Source organism: Phyllostomus hastatus, unplaced genomic scaffold (genome assembly GCF_019186645.2).
Source record: "Phyllostomus hastatus isolate PE091 unplaced genomic scaffold, TTU_PhHast_1.1 phas_contig_29, whole genome shotgun sequence".
Taxonomy (NCBI): domain Eukaryota; kingdom Metazoa; phylum Chordata; class Mammalia; order Chiroptera; family Phyllostomidae; genus Phyllostomus; species Phyllostomus hastatus.
Window position 1 is genome coordinate 2786071 of NW_025333835.1, and position 20811 is coordinate 2806881.

Sequence of the window (20811 nt, forward strand, 5' to 3'; positions counted from 1 at the left end):
CATGTGAGTCACAAACTCTGGCCAGCTCTTCTGAAAGAGAGCTCAAAGTGCTCTAGAGGTAGCATACTATAAGAATCTAAGATATTAATAGAAATCCAGAATTCCTCTCACCTCAAAGCTGCAGCTCCTCCCACGGCCTTCCTGGCAACTTTGGCATTGTGCCAGGCAGGCTGACTGTGTGGGGAGAACAGCTGGGGACTGCTCTCAGCTCACAGCCTGAAGCCAATACCAACTCACTGTCATGAACAGGATGGGAGGGAGGTAAAGGGATTGGCCTAACTTCCTTTTCAGGAAAATGGGAGCAATGCCAGTAGCCACCTACCTCACTGAGTTTTAAGTCAACCAGTATGGTGTGTGTATTAAATTTTAGTAATGTCACACTATCGTATGATGAAAAAGTTAACCAAGTTTAGCTAAAGGAAAAAGTTACCAAGTTTTGCTAAAGGGTAAAAAATAACCAGCTGGGATTAACAGACTCATATTCTTGACTTGCACATTGAACAACATTGTTTGCACCTTCCTGGTTAATGACTATTAGCACTATGCAGTGAATTACATGTCTTATACAGTAACCATTTCTTTATATTTTCCAAGCAATGAAAATGATCTGCAGTTATTTTTGCTTCCTACAGCCACAGCAATTTATCAGCCCTTGAATTTCACATTTACATTTGTGTGGCTTTTGGAAAAAGTATGTAACAGCAATCAGACTAAAAATGGCTGGTAACTATTCACATTAGCTCCAAAATAGAAATGACTCAAATGTCCATTAATAGTAGAATGAATTAAATAATTTGTGGTACATTTCTTCAAGGGCATACATAACTATAAACTATTGCCACTGGTAACTACTTTATCAGCCTCACAAATATAAGTTTAGGGCAAAGAAGCCAGGCAGAAAAAGAGTACACACTGAATGACTCCACTTATACAGAGCTCACAAACAGCCAGAACCACCCTGGGTCGTGAGAAGCCAGAGCAGTGGTTGTCTGTGGATGCTACTCAGCGACCAGGAGACATGAGGGGTCATCTGCGGTTCTAGTTCTAATTCTGTTTCTTAACTTGGGTGCTGGCTACTTGGATGCATTCATTTTGTAAAAATTTATTGTATTGTACACTTACAATTTGTGCAGTCTTCTGTATATGTCAACAAAAAATTAGAATTAAAAGACACGAATAAGGTCTCCCAATTTTCTTAATGCACCCTCTCTCAGAGGTATCATCCCATCTTAGAAAATGGGTGATATTTTAAAATAATTTAAAGAATCTGAAATTCTTAATTGAGGTTTCTGGTAATATGCAAAACACCAGAACATACATTATCTTGCCTACATCCCTAGCCTCCAACTGAGTTGCAATTCTTTTTATCAATACATTTGTTCATCTTAAATGAAAGATACCATAAAGCTCACTGTGATCTGTTCTAATGATTTGTTAAAATGATCTTAAATAAAGTGAGCAATGATGAGGACAGCCTCAACAGGAGCTTTCCCCAGGAGGCAGGGTGGCGGTGTGGTTTTTCCCTACAAGCTGATGTAATAGGGGCTGAAATCTGCTCTTGCTCAGCTCCAGGCCTACTGCAGGAGGAAGGGGAAACTTCTAATTAGTCAGCATTTTTTCCTGTTGAGGGGGCTCAAGTGGGTATCGTTTTATAAAGACGACTAAGTAGGGATGCAGCTCAGTTTCTGCTCCACACAGGGGTCTTTCTTCTGTTGGCACTGTTGATGTGGAGCACTGTCCCTCTCTCCTCCTCTCGCCTCGCCCACCTTCTCTTTTTCCTCTTGTTACCTAGGAAGCTTCTGGGAACCATGTTTCTTGTATGTCTCCATTTCATCCCACCTCATGCTCTAGAGCACAGCTAACCATGAGACAACATGTTTCATTTGCTTCTCAGGGAGTTTAAGGTAGTAAGGACTCTAATTATTAGTCACCCAAATCTGGTTACTTCTTATCCCAGTGCTTGGTGTCTAAAAGGCACTTTTGTTCAAAGAAGGAACTGTTGACCTTGTTATTTCTTTTGGCTTTTTTGCATTTTTGCCTTTCCCTTATTGTGGGACATTTGCTCTGAATATCAGTGTGGAAAGAAAGCAAGTATTAGGTTTAGATCTGATGCCAGAATCTTACCAATTGGTTGTCATTTGTTAAACCCTGGAGAAGTCGATTTCCTCGACTGTAAAACAGAGATGATGCTATCTTTTTTGCAAGGGCCTCAGGAGCATTCTATAAACAAAGTGTAAGTAGCCCAGAGGACAGTGTTTGCACATAGCATTGTACATTCATTCATTTCCTTACTCAAGCATTTGATAAAATTTTTGTAGCTTGAAATGGATGTCAGAAACCAGGCTAGCTGAAAATGGTGCAAAAAACAGGTTTTCCACTCTCATTACATATAGAATCCCATGGGGCGATGTTCTTATAATCAATAAATTCAATTTTTTTGCTCTGGGTATCATAATAGAACTATGTTCAGGGTATCTATCTATCTGTCCATCCATCCATCATTTAACTATCTAGGCATTCATTCTTCCATTTGTATACATATGTAATTCTTTTATCTGTTGCTGTATGTAATAATATTAAGTACTATATGCATTTTCTATTATTAATAATATTGTATTTATACAAACAGAGAAATGCTTGCTATAAAATTATACCGACATACATATATATATTTTCATTATTATTATTTCTGGGGCATAGCATTTGAGATGCATATTTCATTTCTTCTTTAAACTTTTCTATATTGCTTGAAATCTCTACTAGCATCTGTCATTAAAAACATTAAAATACTTTACATCTTATGAGCTAAAAATTTTATAAACCTAAACAAAATGAAAAAATATGAAGTACCAAAATTGGCACAAGAAGTAGGAAACTGGGATAGGCCAATACATTTTTAAAAAATATATTTTAGTGATTATACTATTACAGTTGTCCTATTTCCCCCTCTTTATTCCCCTCTGTCCTCACATTCCCTCTCACCTGCATTCTCTCCACTTAGTTCATGTCTATGGGTCATACATATAAGTTCTTTGGCTTCTATATTCCCTATACTATTCTTTACCTCTCCCTGTCTATTTTCTACCTACCATTTATGCTACTTATTTCCTGTACCTTTCCCCCGATTCCATCCTTCCCCACTGATAACCCTCCATGTGATCTCCATTTCTGTGATTCTGTTTCTGTTCTAGTTGTTTGCTTAGTTTGCTTGTTTTTTATTTTTTGTTTTTTTTTGTTTTTTTTGTTTTGTTTTGTTTTTTGTTGATAGCTGTGAGTTGTCATTTTACGTTCCTATTTTGATCTTCTTCTTTTTCTTAGTTAAGTCCCTTTAACATGCATATAATAAGGGCTTGGTAATGATGAATTCCTTGAACTTGACCTTATCTGGGAAGCACTTTATCTGCCTTTCCCTTCTAAATGATAGCTTTGCCTGGATATAGTAATCTGGGATGTAGGTCCTTGCCTTTCATGACTTTGAATACTTCTTCCAGAACCAATAAGTTTTAAAGAGATACAATTATAACTGACAACCTTCACTCACAAGAAAACTATAGGTCCGAATGGTTTTTCAGGCAAATTCTATCAAATTCTTGAGAAACAATTAATTTTCATCTACATTAACAATTGTTGCAGAATTAAAATAAAAACCACCAAGCTCATTTCCTACCATTTGTATAATCAAATAAACACAGTATTTAAAATTATACCTTTTTTCTTTTATGCAAATAGATGAAAAAAGTCCTTTTTCATTGTATTTTTTGCCGTTACCATTTCCCACTTATACACTCTTCCACCTCCACCAACCCATCCCCTCCATAATCATCACACTGTTGTCCATGTGCATGAGTCCTGCCTTTTTCTTTTTTGCTTGATCCTTCTATCCCCTAACTTTCCCACAGATATATCAGCCTGCTGTCTATCTATGAGTCTGTCTTTATTTTGCTTGTTACCATATTTTTCCATATATAATGTGCTCCCATATATAATAAGCTCCCATATATAATAAGCACCCACATTTTTGGCCCAAATTTTCAGGAAAAATTCTTTAGTTTTAATTTTTAAATTCAATTTTGTATTTCTATTTAGAAACAAAATCAATGATTGTATTCCAGGGTATTATTCTGCATATGGATATGGTTATTGCTTTCTAGAGTTAACATTTTTAATGTATAAGCATAAATAAAAGAGTTAAATACATTTATATATACAGAATTAGTACTACCCATTTATAATGTGAATCCCTACTTTTTCCTAAAAAAATTTGGGTAAAAATGTGTGCATTATACATGGCAAAGTACAGGTAATTTAGTTTGTTCATTAGATTCTACATATGAGTGAAAGCATATGGTATTTGTTTTTCTCTGACTGGCTTATTTCAGTTAACATAATGTTGTCCAGGTTCAGGTCATTCCATGCTACTGCAAAAGGTAAAATTTTTCTTCTTTTTTTTTTTACAGCTGAGTAATATTCCATTGTGTAAATACCCTGTAGAAGTTTTATCCACGCATCTATTGATGGACACTTGGGCCGTACATTCTTGGCAATTGTAAATAATGCTGCAATGAACGTGAAGGTTCTTATATTCTTTCAAATTAGCGTTTTGGGTTTCTTTGGATAAATTCTCAAGTGCAATTGCTGGGTCATAAGGAAGCACCATTTTTAATTTTTTTGAGGTATATTGTACTGCTTTCCACAGTGGCTGCACAAATCTACATTCTCACTAACAGTGCCAAAGGGTTTTCCTTTCTCCAAATCCTTGCTAGCACTTGTTGTTTGTTGATTTATTGATGATATTCTGACAGGTGTGAGATGGTACCTCACTGTGGTTTTTATTCACATTTCTCTGATGGTTGGTGTTGTTGAACATCTTTTTATGTCTATGGGCCATGTGTATATGCTCTTTAAAGAAGTGTCTCTTTGGGTCTTTTGCCCATATTTTAATTGGATTGTTTGGGTTTTTTTTTTGAGTTTTATAAATTCTTTATAAATTTCGAATATTAACACCTTGTCAGATGTATAAGCAAACATGTTATCTCATTTGGTGGGTTCTTTTTACTTTGTTGATGGTTTCTTTTGCTGTACAAACCCTTTTTAGTTTGATGTAGTTCTACTTGTTAATATTTCCTTTTGTTTCCCTTGCCTGAGGAAATATATCAGAAAAAATACTGCTATAAGCAATGTCTAAGATTTTGCTGCCTATGTTTTCTTCTAGGAATTTATGGGTACAGGTTTAACATTTAAGTCTTTAATCCATTTTGAGCATATTCTTTTGTGTGGCATAAGAAAGCTGTCTAGTTTTAATTTTCTGCACTTATATGTCCAATTTTCATGATTCCATTTATTGAATAAACTATCTTTAGGCCACTATATGTGCTTGCTTCTTCTGTCAAATACTAATCGACTATAAACACATGGGTTTATTTCTGAGCTGTCTATTCTGGTCCATTGATTTGTGTGTCTGTCTTTATGCCAGTACCATGCTGTTTGATTAGTATGGCATTATAGTATAGTTTTATATTAAGTAGTGTGATTTTCTCAACTTTATTCTTCTTTCCCAAGATAAGTCTTGTTATGCAGAACATTTTGTGGTTCCACATACATTTTTGAATTATTTGTTCTAGTTCTATGAAATACATCATTGGAATCTTGATAGGAATTGCATTGAATCTATATATTGATTTGGGTAGTGTGAACATTTTAGTGATGTTAACTTTTCCTATCCATGAACATGGTATTTCTTCCACTTATTTGTATTTTCTTCAATTCCTTTCTTCAGTGTCTTATAATTTTCTGATTATAGGTCTTTTACATCCCTGGTTAGATTTATTTCTAGGTATCTTATTCTTTTTGAATCAGTTGTGAATGGGATTTTTTTTTTAATTTCCCTTTTTGATAGTTCATTATTGGCATATAAAAATGCAACAGATTTTTCAATATTTATTTTGTATCCTACTTGACTGAATACACTAATCAGTTCTAGGAGTTTCTTGGTGGAGTCTTTAGGGCTCTTTGTGTACAGTATCATATCATGTGCAAATAAAGATAGTTTTTCTTCTTCCTTTCTGTTGGGGACCGCCCTGCCTGGCCTCAGGAAGTTGTAACCCCCCATGACTTAGGCTGAGTGAGAGACCTCTGGGCCAGGAGCCACTAAGGAGACAAAACTCATTTCCCTGGCATGAACGCTGCCTGTTCTGTGCCTAACCTCCTATGCTTGATCAGTTAGCCAATGATGGGTAAGATTTCCCATAGAGGGAATGGCCTAAGACAGGCATGATCATGAGGAGGCCTCTGGGAAGAGACTCAGGGCTGTGGAAATGAAGGGGTAATGGACATCAACTCCTGCCCCCTTGGCTTTGTCAAAGCCTGAGTCCTTGTTCTTAGATGTGAGAAATCCAAGTCTCCTGGCTGCCTTTGTCTCCTCTGCTGACTCAGGCCTGTGGAAATAGCAGGGTGGTGCAGTCCAGACCAGAGACAGTGGACCCCTGGGGTAATCAGGCCTTGGGCATTGAATATGCAAGATCCTGTGGGATCTGTTTGCTGAAGGATGTTATTAGATTAGAATTTGAAGGCACAGACAGGAAACCAAAACTAGCCCTTTGAGCCCTGTAGTCCTTTCAAATGATAAAGCTCCAAACTGCACAGAATCACAGTGGGGGTTCTGTCAGCATCTTTGAAAGTCACCTATTTCTTTTGATCTTTTCCGCCAGACTGTGAATCCACAAACGAAGTTTATATTCTTAATAAAAACCTGCTTGGGAATGGAAACGGGGTGTTCTCCACTAGATAGAGTGGCCGTTCTGTCCCTATTTCCCCACAGGACCTGGTTGTCTCTATGTATGTTTTTCTCGTGTTTTGATGAGCATCCTCAGCAGGGATGGATACTACTGGCTGGTATCTGCCACACCTTTCCAATTTGGATACCTTTTATTTCTTCTTGTCTGATTGCTATGACTAGAATTTCCAGTACTATGTTGAATAAGAGAGGTGAAAGTGGACATCCCCGTCTTGTTCTCAGTCTTAAGGAGAATACTTGTAGTTTTTGTTCACTGAAAGTTTTTTTTTTATCATAAATGGGTGCTGGATTTATCAAATGCTTTTTCTGTATCTATTGATATGATCCTGTGATTTTATTCTTCCTTTTGTTTATGTGGTTTATCACATTTATTGATTTGTGAATGTTGTACTAACCTTGCATCCCTGGAATAAATCTCACTTGATCATGGTGTATGATCTTTTTGATGTATTGCTGTTTTCAGTTTGCTAATATTTTGTTGAGGATTTTAGCATATAAGCTCATCAGGAATATTGGTCTATAATCTTTCTTTGTAGTGTCTTTATCTTGTTTTGGAATTAGGATAATGCTGGCCTCATACAATGAACTTGGGAGTCTTCACTCTTCTTGAATTTTTTGGGATAGTTTGAGAACAGAGGTGTTAGTTCTTCTCAGAATGTTTGAGAAGATTTACCTGTGAAGCTTTATGGTCATGGGCTTTTATTTGGTGCAAGTTTTTTTATTACTGCTTCAATTTCACTAGGTATAATCTGTCTATTCAGATTCTCTGGTTCTTCCTGATTCAGTTTTTGGAAGATTGTAGGTTTCTAGGAATTTATCCATTTTTCCAGGTTGTCCAATTTGTTGATATATAGTTGTTTGTAAAATTGGGTTGGTCAAAGTTTTGTTTAGTTATTTTCTGTTAAGACACATTTTTCATTTTCACCAATAACTGTATTGATTTGGGTATTTTCGATAATGGCTATCTTCTGCATGGTGTAATGTTGATTTTTCTTAAATGTTATAATGTTAATGTCTCTATTTGATTGCTATTAACTCCAACTGGTCTACCTGACTGTGCAACATTGTCCAGCGAGAAATCTCCAGCACAAACCTTCACAAGCCACCTTTGACATGTTCAGTCAGCCAGAGGACTTTCTCTGTACACTACACAACTATTTTTTTGTGCATTTCACCCGCATTTTTATCTTTCTTGAAATAAGAAAGCATAATATACCAAAAATTTGCATATTTTCTTCCATCTCCAACATTAAAATGGCTACACAAAAATTCAATTCTGATAGTCCCTTTTAAATGCATACTGATATGACAGCTATCACAATACAACATAATTGTTTTTTAATGTATTTTTTAATTAAAAAATTATTTTACTGCTGTTCAATTACAGTTGTCTGTATTTTCTCCCCACTTCCTCAAAACCCACTTCCTTTCCTTGCTTCCACTCTCCCCATTGGTTTTGTTCATGCATCCTTTATAGTAGTTCCTAAAACCCTTCTCCCCACTGTTCCCTCTCCCCTCCCCTCTGGCTACTGTTAGATTGTTCTTAATTTCAATGTCTCTGATTATATTTTGTTTGCTTTTTTCTTTTGTTGATTATGTTCCAGTTAAAGGTGAGATCATATGGTATTTGTCCCCCATTGCCTGGCTTCTTTCACTTAGCATAATGCTTTCCAGTTCCATGCATGTTGTCTCAAAGGGTATAAGATCCTTCTTTCTCTATGCTGCATAGAATTCCATTGTGTAAATGTGCCACAGTTTTTTGATCCACTCATTTACTGATGGTATATGACAGCTACCACAATACAATATAACAGAATTGTTTGAAATGAAGTTAAAGATAACTAAGTACTAATAGAGCCATCTTAAGAAAAACCAATAGAACTTTTTGGCCAACCCATTATTTCATACAATCCTTTGTATTTCTTTAGTGCCAGCTGTTACTTTCTTCTTTCATTTCTGATTTTATTTATTTGGGTCCTTTCTCTCTTTTTTTGATGAGTCTGGCTAAAATTTTCTCAGTCTTGTTTATCTTTTTAAAGAGGTCACTCTTGGATTTGTTGATCATTTGTATCCATTTTTTTACTCTTTCTCATACTTCTGCTCTGATTTTTATTATTTCCTTTTTTTTTACTCACTTTGGTCTTTGCTGTTATTTTATTAAGTTCATTTAAGTGTAAAGTTAGATTGTTTATTTGAGCTTTTTCTTTTTCTTTCTTTCTTTCCTTTTTTTTTTTTTGAGATAGGCATGTAATGTGATGCATTTCCCTCTTGGGACTGCATTCCCTGTGTCCCACAGATTTTTGGGTTGTTGTGTTCTCATTTTCATTTGTTTCAAGGTATCTTTTTATTCCTTCCTTAATCTTACTGTTGACACACTCATTGTTTAATCACTCTTTATTCAGCTTCTATGTCTTGGTTTGTTTTTAGATTTTCTTCTTGTAATTGATTCTTAGTTTCATACTATTGCATTCAGAGATGCTTGATATAATTTCAATCTTCTTAAATTTACTGAGACTTGTTTGGTGTCCTAACATGTGGTCTATCCTAGAAAATGTTCATGTGTACTTGAAAAAAATGTATATTCTGCTGCTTTGGGGTGAAATGCTCTGGAGATATCCACATATCCATTTGACCTACTCTGTCTTTTAAGACTGCTGTCTTTTTGTTGATTTTCTATCTGGAAGATCTTGTCATTGAAATTAATGGGGTGTTAAAATTCCCTACTAATATAATTCTGTTGATTTCTCCCTTTATGTAGGTCAAGATTTGCTTTACATATTTAGGTGTTCCTATGTTGGGTGCACAAATATTACCCATAGGAAATATTTCTATTGTTGAACTATTCTCTTTATCATTATGTAGTGTCCCTCTTTGTCTCTTATTATAGGTATAGCCTTAGTTTTAAAGTCGATTTTGAGAAGCAAGATGGCAGAGGGGTGAATAGAAACCACACTAACCTCCTCCTAGGATCAATCTGGAGTTACAACTAAACTGTGGAGAAATAACCCAGAAAAAAACAACTGAATGATAGCAAGAGACAAGCCTTATAACCACAGACAGACAGAATAATGAGCTTCAGAACTAACTGAATGGTACAGAGTGTGGTGGAGACTCAAGGGGCCTGGTTGGGACCCATAGGTGGCAGTGCCAGAGGGATAATTAAGCAACTGGTTGGATCCCCTTGAGAAAGGTGGGGTCTAAACCCTAAGCTAGGATCCCCAGCCTGGAGCACCAGAGCCCAGAAAGTACACAGACAACAAACTGGTGAAAAGCAGCAGGGCTTATCTCTGCCAGAGATTGACAGCTTGAGACAAAAAAGAGCCATTAAAAGGGCCAACACACACATTTTCTTTTGTAGTTACTTATTGGAGCTTTGGAGACAGTGAGGGCAGAGTGGACAGGAGATGCCTAAGGAGAGTCTGGGCATGGAAGCTTTGGGGAGAAAGCTGAGAGAGTAGCTACAGGGATACCAGTAGCTACTGTCATCCCCCATATGGTAGCAGCTACCCTGCTAAGGCAGACCACTCCCATCTAAGCAGTGCAGCCTGAGGAGAAACAATAGCACTGCCCCCAGGAGGGACTCTGTCCTGGCTCTGTGGGGCTTAAGCCTGACTGCTTAGTGTAGAGTGAGTAGATTAACAACTGAAGGAGACAGTCACAGATGGTAGATCACTGGCAAAGGGTGGACAGAGTACATTACAGTTGCTTGTGTAAAGACTGGGGATGGGGATGTGTAAAGGCTGGATTTGGGGAGAGAACTGAGAGAATAGCCACTAGGATCAGGTGTGGAGTCATTACCCATATAGCAGCAGCCATCCTGCTCAGGCAGACCACTTCTCTCTGAGTAGCAACAGCCTGAGGGAAAACAAGAGCCCCAACCCCAGGAGTGATTCCACCCCCTTGCCCCATGGGGTTTAAGCCTGATTGCTAAGTGCAGAGTGACTAGATTAACAACTAAAGGAGAGAGACACAGACAGTAGAGCCATAGCAGTCTTGGAGCAGGCTGCCTGAGGTTGAATGGCTCAACATCTAATACCAGAGGTGGATTCAGTAAGAAAAAACAGTGGAAAATACTAGAGACTACCAAGACAAAATCCACTGTGATCTTCTCCATGATTAGTGATATTTTCTTTCCTGCATAGCTTTTTAACATTCATTTCTTGTCCATCAAGTTTTTGTATATAAAGTTACTACATTTTATACTATAGTTTATTTCTCTCTTTTCTTATTAGTCTTAATCTCTATACAACCTTATTAATACTGGTTCATTTGCTGTTGATAGTGGGGTTGCAGGAGCGGGGACAGATATTTTTGCAAATGTGGATGTGTCCCCTGGGCTTTGTAGTCGTGTTCTGGCAGCACCTGCACAACAGCATACAAAAGATGGTGGGTGGAGTGACCCTAAGTTAACCAGCTGGAGGGAAGTCCCACCAAAGAATGACCCAACAAAAGTCAAACTCAATTATAGCCACAATTAGTTGGCCCAATTAGAGCCAACATAAATGTCATAAATGTCACAATAGCATCCAGTTCAGAAGATCAAGGAGACTGTACCACTGAATTTCACAGGTCTTCTGCCATAGAGGTTCACACCACATGTGGTCAAAACAAATCAATTTAAGAAGCAGAGGCAAAGAAGAATCTCAGAAATAATGGGAAGACAAACAAACAACCCCCAAATAAAAGTAAAGGAGCAATCCTCACAAAGAATGCTAAATGAAATAGAGGCAAGTCAGCTACCAGATATTGAGTTCAAAAAAAAGTTTATAAGGAAGCACCATGAGCTCACTGAGAATTACCAAAAACTACAGGGAAACTGTGAGGAACTTACAGCACTATTTCAATATGAAAAAGGAAATAGAAGCTATCCACAAGAGCCCAAAGGAAATGAAGAATACAATTTCTCAAATGAACACAATAGTAGGAATCAAAAACAGGCTAGATAAGCAGAGGACAACATGAAACACAATAATATCCATATAACAAGAAGAAGAGGAGCAAGGGATGGAAAACCTGTTTGAAAAAGTAATGATGGAAAAGTTTCCTAATTTGATGAGAGAAAAAGTCACACAAATTCAGGAAGCACACAGGGTCCCAATCACAAGGAACCAAAGAGGCCCACTTGAAGACACATCATAATTAAAATAGCAAAATTCAAAGAAAAACAGAGAATCTTAAAGGCAGTAAGGGAGAAACACTAAGTAACATACAAGGAAGCCCTGATAGGGCTAGCAGCTGACTTCTCAACAGAAACACTATAAGCCAGAAGGGAATGGCAAGAAATATTCCAAGTAACTAAAAACAAAAGACTACAACTGAAGCTACTCTACTCAGCAAGTCTTACAATTAAAATGGAAGGCAAAATAATGAGTTTCCCAGGCAAAAGAAGGCTCAAAGAATACACTTCCACCAAACCAGTACTGCAAGATATGCTAAAGGGACTTATTTAAGAAAAGGAAGAGAAAGACAGAGAGAGGAACAGAGCTATGAAGAGAGTAAAATGGCAATGAATAAGTGCCTATCAATAATAACCTTAAATGTAAATGCATTAAGTGCTTCATTCAAAAGACATAGGGTAGCTGAATGGCTAAGAAAATAAGACCTGGACATATACTGCCTACCAGAAATGTACCTCAGATTAAAAAAAAAAATACCTACACAGACTGAAAGTGAAGGGTTGGAGAAAATTATTTCTAGCAAGTAGACAGGAAAAAAAATGGGGTAGCTATACTAATGTCAGACAGAATAGACTTCAAAACAAGGGCCATAAAAAGAGATGCAGAAGGACACTTTATAATACTCAAGGGAAGAATCCCCCAAGAAGACATAAACATTATAAAAATATATGCACCCAACATAGGAGCATGCAAAAATATGAGGAAAATCTTGGAGGACTTCAGGGAAGATATAGACAGCAACATACTTATACTAGGGAATTTTAACACCACACTGTCAACAATAGTTAGATATCCCAAACAGAATATCAACAAGGATATAGTGGTATTGAATAATGCCCTAAATCAAATGGACTTAACTGATATATATAGATCCTTTATTCCCAAAAGAGCAAAGTACACTTGCAACTATTTCAAATATAGATCATCTGATAAGACCAAAACAAGACTCAACAAATTCAAGAAAATTCAAATTATATCAAGCATTTTCTCCCACACAAGGACCTGAAACTAGAAACTAACCTCAAGGAAAAAAACCAAAAACACCCAAATTCATGGAGATTGAATAGCATATTAAACAATAAATGGGTTAAGAATGAGATCAAGGAAGAAACCAAAATGTTTCTGGAAACAAATTATAATTAACTCACAACAGTCCAAAACTTAAGGTACACAGCAACAGCAGTCCTGAGAAGGAAGTTCATAGTGACACAAGGCTACCTAAAAAAAATTGAAACATTTCAAACAAACAACCTGACCCTATGCCTACAAGAACCGGAGGAACAACAACAAACAAAGCCCAGATTGAGTAGAAGGAAGGAAATAAGCAAGATTAGAGCAGAAGAAAACAACACAGAACCTAAGAGAACAATTCAAAGGATCATAAAGCTAGGAGTTGATTCTTTGAAAAGATAAACAAAATTGACAATCCTTTAAGGAGACTTATAATGAAAAAAAGAGAGAGGACCCAAATAAACAAAATCAGAAGTGAAAGAGGAGAGATTACAACTGATACCACAGAAATACAAAGTATTGTAAGAAATTACTACAAACAACTATATGCAAAGAAATTTGAAAACTTGGGTAAAATGGACAAATTTCTAGAAAAATATAATCATCCAAAACTGAATAAAGAAGAAGCAGAAAGCCTGAACAGACTGATAACAGCTGGCATAATGGACACAGTAATAAAAAAAACTCACAGCGTACAAAATCCCTAGAGAGGAATTCTTCAGAGGACAATTATACAAAACATTTAAAGAAGAGCTAACCCCTATCCTTCAAAGACTACTCCAAGAAATCTAATTAGAGGGAAGACACCCAAACTCTTTTTATGAAGCTAGCATTATCCTAATCTGAAAACCAGATAAAGACACAACAAAGAAACAAAACTATAGGCCAATATCACTGATGAACTTAAAATGCTAAAATCCTTAACAAAATACTGGCAAACTGCATCCAGCAGTATGTTGAAAAGATCATACACCATGATCAAGTGGGATTCACTTCAGAGATGCAAGGATAGCACAGTATTTGCAAATGAATAAATGTATCACATCACATAAATAAAAATAAAGACAAAGTCACATGATCTTATCAATAGATACAGAAAAAGCATTTGATAAGGTACAGCACCCATTTATGATAAAAACACCCAGGTAAGTGGGGGTCGAGGGAGTATACCTTAACATAGTAAAAGCCATGTATGAGAAACCTACAGCCAACATCGTACTGAATGGGTAAAACCTAAAAGCTTTCCCATAAGATCAGGCACAAAACAAAGATGTCCACTTTCACCACTTCTATTCAACATAGTATTAGAAGTCCTAGCCAAAGCAATCAGACAAGAAAAAGGAAGAAAAGGCATCCAAATTGGAAAAGAGGAAGTAACACTGTCATTGTTTGCAGATGATATGATAGTGCACATAGAAAATTCTATAGACTCCACCAAGAAACTACTCAGAATAGAAGTGAATTTGGCAAAACAGTGGGATACAAAGTCAATGTTCAGAAATTAAAGTCATTGTTGTACACCAACAATGAAATATCAGAAATAGAAATCATGGGGAAAAAATCTCATTTGATATAGCAAGAAGAAAAATAAAGTACCTAGGAATAAAGCAAACCAAGAAGATAAAAGACCTGTATTCAGAAAACTACACAATATTGAAGAAATAAATTAAGGAAGATACAAATAAATGGATTGGAAGAATTAACATCATCAAAATGTCCTTGCTACCCTCCCAAATTTATAGATTCAATGCAATCTTTATTAAAATACTAATGACATTTTTCACAGATATAGAACAAACATTTCAAAAATTTATATGGAACTGTAAATGACCCTGAATAACCAAAGAAATTTTGAGAAGAAGAAGAAAGTAGGAGGGATCACAATACCTGGCATCAAACTATAATACCAAGCCACAGTAATCAAAACAGTCTGGCACTGGCATAAGAACACGCACATAGATCAATGAGACAATAGAGAGCCCAGAAATAAACCCAAGTCTCTATGGTCAATTAATATTCAATAAAAAGTCCAGAAGTATACAATGGAGTTAAAATAACCTCTTAAACAAATGGTGTTGGAGATCTGGACAGCTACATGCAAGAAAATGAAACTCAACCACCAATTTACACCATATACAAAAATAAACTCAAGATGGATGAAAGAGTTAAATATAAGTCATGACACCATAAAAGTCCTAGAGGAGAATATAGGGATGAAAATTTCAGATATTCCATGCAGCAATATTTTCACCAATATGTCCCCAGTGCAAGGGACATAAAGGAAAGGATAAACAAGTGGGACTTCATCAAAATAAAAAAAAAAACTTCTGCACAGCTAAAGAAAACACCAGCAAAATGAATAGGGAACTAATCGTATGGGGAAATTTAGCTGGACAAGCCTTTTGATCTCCAAAATATATAAAGACTCATATGACTCTACTCCAGGAAGACAATCCAATTAAAAGTGAGCAAAGGACCTGAGATGCAAGTTAAAACCACAATGAGATACCACTTCACACCAGTCAGAATAGCCATCATGAACAAATCAACAAACAACAAGTGCTGATGAGGTTGTGGAGAAAAGGGTACCCTAGTACACTGTTGGTGGGAATGCAGACTGGTGCAGCAACTATAGAAAACAGTACGGAATTTCCTCAAAAAACTAAAAGTGGAACTGTCATTTGACTGGGAAATTCCACTGCGGGATTATGCCCTAAGAATCCTGAAACACCAATTCAAAAGAACCTATGCACCCCAATGTTATAGCAACACTCAATTTACAATAGCCAAGTTTTGGAAGCCACCTAAGTGCGTATCAGTAAATGAGAGTGGATCAAAAAGCTATGGGACATTTACACAATGGAATAATATGCAGAAAGAAAGGAGTTCCTATGCTTCACAACAGTATGGATGAATCTGGAGAGCATTGTGCTAAGTGAAATAATCCAGGTGGTACAAGACAAGTACCATATGATGTCACCTATAAGTGGAACCAATTAACAAAACAAACAGGCAAGCAAAATACAACCAGAGACATTGAAATTAAGAACAACCTGACAGTAACCAGAGGGGAAGTGGGAGGGTATAACAGGAGGAAAAGAGAGACGGGTCATCAAGGAACATATACAAAGGACATATGGACAAAACCAAATGGGGTAGGATAAAGGGTGGGAGGTGAGGATAGCTGGGGTGGGTGGAAGTGGTGGGGGATAAACTGAGACAATTGTACTTTGACAACAATAAAAAAAGAGAGAAAAATAAAGTCTATTTTGTCAGATGAAAGTACTGGTAACTCAGCTTTTGTTTCCTTTCCATTTGCATGAAATATCTTTTTCCTTCCTTTACTTTTAGTTTGTGGGTCTTTTGATCCAAGGTAGGTCTCTTGGAGGCAGCATCTGTATGGGTCTTATTTTCTTATACATTGAGCTACCTTATGTCTTTTGGTTGGAGCTTTTTAGCCATTTACATTTAAGATGATTATTGATAGGTAGATATTTAGTGCCATTTTATTGTTAGACTATTTTCCTCTGTTTTTATCTTTCTCTTCTTCTTTTTTTATATATTCAAATTCATTTATTTATCAAATATGTATGGAGTCCCCACTCTGTGCCAAGCATATGCTGGGGCAATAGGAGTGAGAGCAAAACAAAGTCTCCAGTCATAACAAGCACACCTTCCACTGTACAAAGTCAGACAGTGAACATATATCAATTTAGTCTCCAGTTTTTAGCAAAGCATATTTAGAGACTGAGGTTTGACCAGTCCTGCTGCCCTTGCCCAGACACCTTGAACTGGAAGATTACGAAAAGCTATAAACAAAGCAGCTAGGCCTCACATATACAATTTAATTTTAGATAGCCAAGAAAAAAATTGCAATGAGAGTAACATACACACACAAAAAAAGCAATTCAGAAACACTAGAAAATGTTACTCTTGCATGGGAATTTGTAAGGATGTAGACTCCTCAGAATGGTGGGACTCTGGGAGGGAGTACATGTTTACCAAGGACAACCCCTGGTGCCTGGAGGGCTTCTTCCACTTTCTTGCACCTGTTTTGCTGTTACACACATTCCCAGAGACTGGATTAATAGCTTCTCCATCATCTCATACACAACAGTTTCAGTTAATACTTCTAGTTTTTTATTTCTGTTTTCCATGACAATCTTTTCTGTTTTATTTCTACCTCCTGCAATATAATTTATTCCCTTGGGTTTGGGCTCAGAGACTTCCTTGGCCATTTTATGACAGCATTGCACAGTGTTTCCATATCTCCAAAGCAAGAAACATACCCAGGAAAACATCCTAGCAAAGAAAACTGCCATCAGAGTGAAGATGAAAGGAATCTGCCAGTCACTGGATGTGTATGTGTTGATAGCTGTGTACACAATGGTCAGGCCTTTTCTTTGTTCAGGATTGGTAGTTGAAGGAGGTGGCACACTGGCCTTGGTCACATAAATATCTATAATAGCAGTGCCTGTCCTGGGCTTTGTGGCTTTGCCGTATTTCAGGTTGTCATCAGTTATGTGCACCACAACATGATATTGCCACTGCAATTCAGCTCCAGATTCAATGTTAAAAGGACTCTTCACAATTAATTTTGGAGTATTTGAACCTCAAGTTGGGTCAAATCCAAAATGAGGGTTCTCATTTCCAGAAACTATCTCAAAGTGCATTTCAAAATCTTGTGAATCTCTGTTGTGGCAGTTTAGTTTGAAGCCATTGACATTTGTCCCAGCAAAAACACTGTCAAAAATGACTGCCTTATATAGAGGGTATGCAAACAGGCACTTCATCATTCTCATCTTCCATGTCAACAGTGGCCATGGTCACGCTGTGCAAGAGTGAAATCTGTCACAGTCCACACCTTCCACTGTGAGGTTATACTGCTTCACAGTTTCATAGTCTGTCTTTGTGGTGAGCTCAATCATCTGGAGAGAGGGTGAATCCAGAATATTTGTATAACTTGAATGTCTTCACTGATTATTTTGTATGTAACACAATTTGGTGGGTAGTCTTCATCAATGGCAGTCACTCTTACAACTTTGTAGAAAACTTTGTCAACTTTAAAGTAAACATTCCATGGATTTAGTTCAAAGGCTAAATCTCCAAAATTATCTTCATCAGTTGCCTGGCATACTTCAATTATTTTCCCAATTTGAATTTCTTCATTCAGGGTGATGTTGACTTCATTTTGTGGAGTTGACTTTATAGAAGTAACACACAAGACACTATTTTCAATATCAGATAAATGAGACTAACCCTCTCTGGGGTCTAGTACTGGAGCAGCAGTTTGAAGGGCACCAGTGGCATACAGGGAGGAACTGAAGTGTCTGACATCAAGGAAAGAACTGAGAGAGTTTTCTCTCAGAGAGAACTACAGACAGTGACGTTGTACCTTTTCCAAGCTCTCCCTTACACAGATGCAGTGTGGTGGCACCATATTTGAATCTCCATCAACCTGGCTCACATAGTAAGCCCTGCCTGACAATTCATTCATTCTTCTTCTTAAAGCAAGCCTTTTAAAAATTTTTGTTGCAGTACTGGTTTGGTGTTAGTAAACCCCTTTAGTTTTTTTCTTGTCTGAGAAGCGCCTTATTTCTTCTTTGATTTTAATGATAAACTTGCTGGGTAAAGTAGCCTTGGTTGTAGGTCCTTGCTTTTCCCCAGCTTGAATGTTTCACACCAATCCTTCCTGACCTGAAATGTTTTTGTTGGGAAATCAGATGATAGTCTAATGGGAGCTCCTTTGTAGTTAACTAACTGCTTTTCTCTTGCAACTTTTAAAATTGTCTTCTTGTCTTTGAGCTTTGCCCATTTAATTATGTGTAATGGTGAGGGACTCTTTGGGTCTATATTTGGGGAGATACTCTGCACTTCCTGGACTTGTTTGTTTTTTCCTTCACCACTTAGGGAAATTTTTTGGTCATTATTTCTTCAAATAGGTTCTCAATCTCTTGCTCACTCTCTTCTCTTTTTGGTATCCCCATGATATGGATATTTTTACACTTCTTGTTGTCCCAAAGGTTTCTTAAACTCTTCTCAATTTTTAAAATTCTTTTTCTTTTTGCTGCTCTGCTTGTGTGTTTTTTCTATCTTGTCTTCCAAATCACTGATTTGATCCTCTGCTTCATCTTACCTACTGTTCATTCTCCAGTATATTGTTTATTTCAGATATTGCATTCTTTATTTCTGACTGTTATTTTTTATGGTTTCTATGTCTTTTTTAATGTTGTTGAGCATCCTGATTATCATTACTCTATGATGGATAGAGTAATGGATAGAGAAACATTACTCTAAACACTTTATCTGATAAATTCCTTGCCTCCATTTTATTTAGTTTTTCTATTGGAGAATTCTCTTCTTCTTTCATTTGGGGCATGTTTCTTGTTTTCCCATTTTGGCTTCCTCTTTGTGATTGTTTCTATGCATGAGGTAGATATTCAAAGACTCTTATCAGCCTACATCAGGTGTTGCCTATGACTGGCCCTAGGCAACCTATTTGGAAGTAACAGTGGTCCACAGCTTGTGTTTCCCTCTGCTAGGGTTGGGTATGTGCAGAAGGAACCAAGCTGCACAGCATGGCTGGCTTTCACTAGCACTGGACCTGGAGGAGGGTCAGCTAAAATTTCAAAGCTCCCAGAGATCTGCCTTTTCTTTCAGTTTTTCTTAATCAGTGAAAGAATCTCCTGCTGTAATGCTCAGTAGTAGCCTGGTTAAGCTACAGAGAGCTGGATGAGAAGTATTCCTTTGGGCAGGGCTGTTGCTCCCCACTAGGCTGATGCCTCATGAAGGAAAGTGCTCTGCTTGAGAAAGAAGGCTTTTTTTTTTAGTATGGGGAATGACTGAGCACAGGGATCCTGGTGGTTGACCCTTCAGCTCTCTCTCCAGAGCCACCAACGCTAGACTCTTTTCTTGTGGCTCTAGTCTGCTCTTCACTCCCTCTGCCAGAGTGCAGGGTAAGTGACTGCAAATGAAATTTTGTGTTTTGGCCCTTTAAGAGGCTCTCTGAAACTCTAGTGTCTCTCACTTGTGGAGAGAAACCTGGTTGCTTGTATAGCCAGATGTTATTTGAGTTCCTGTCCTGGTTCTGATGCTCTAGTTTAAGGAGCTCAGTTTCTGGTTTACACCCCACACTTCTCAGGGAGAAGGCCCCCAGCTGCTAAAACATCCTTCCAGGACTTCAGCTGTAGCCCATGGGAGCCCAGCCAGCCCTCTCCCACCTTCATGTGTCCTACCAGTCTTGATGTGGTGATGTAGTTTCTTCCATAAATCCTTGGTTATAAGCTTCTCTTGAGCTAGTGTTAAATTGGTTATTCAGGATGATTTTTCTATAAGTTACTTGTAATTCCATTATGGTCCTGCAAGGAGGTTAGTGTAGCTTCCTCCTACTCTGCTGCCATCTGGGATCCTTGCAAAAATATTTTAAAATATTAGGTAATTGAACCCAATGATATGTTTTAAAGTAATGTAATTTGATTAATGAATGATTAATCATGAAGGATTTTGACAACAGAATTCAGAATATCAGTAGGTTAAATTCTTTAAACATCTCAAATTATAACTTTAGTTGTTGCAGAAAAAGTATTTGACAGATTATTATTTATGATAAAATCTCTTAGTGAGCTGAGTAGAAAAAGATTTCTTTAATTCCCTTAAATGGATGATGATTATATTTTAAAACTCTCAGCAAATATTATACTTAATGGAGAAACTTTAAGTGCATTCCTATTAAGACTGGAAACAAGATAAATATTATCACTGTCAGAAACCACAATATTACAACCAATAGTATAATACTGGAAATCCTGGGCAATGCTGAAGGAAAGAGAA

At 37.1% G+C, this 20811-nt stretch overlaps 1 pseudogene; it reads right to left on the reverse strand.

The window, feature by feature from the left end:
* Positions 1-16908: 16908 nt before the first annotated feature.
* Positions 16909-18478, reverse strand: LOC123818671 (annotated as a pseudogene).
* Between the last annotated feature and the right edge of the window lie 2333 nt (positions 18479-20811).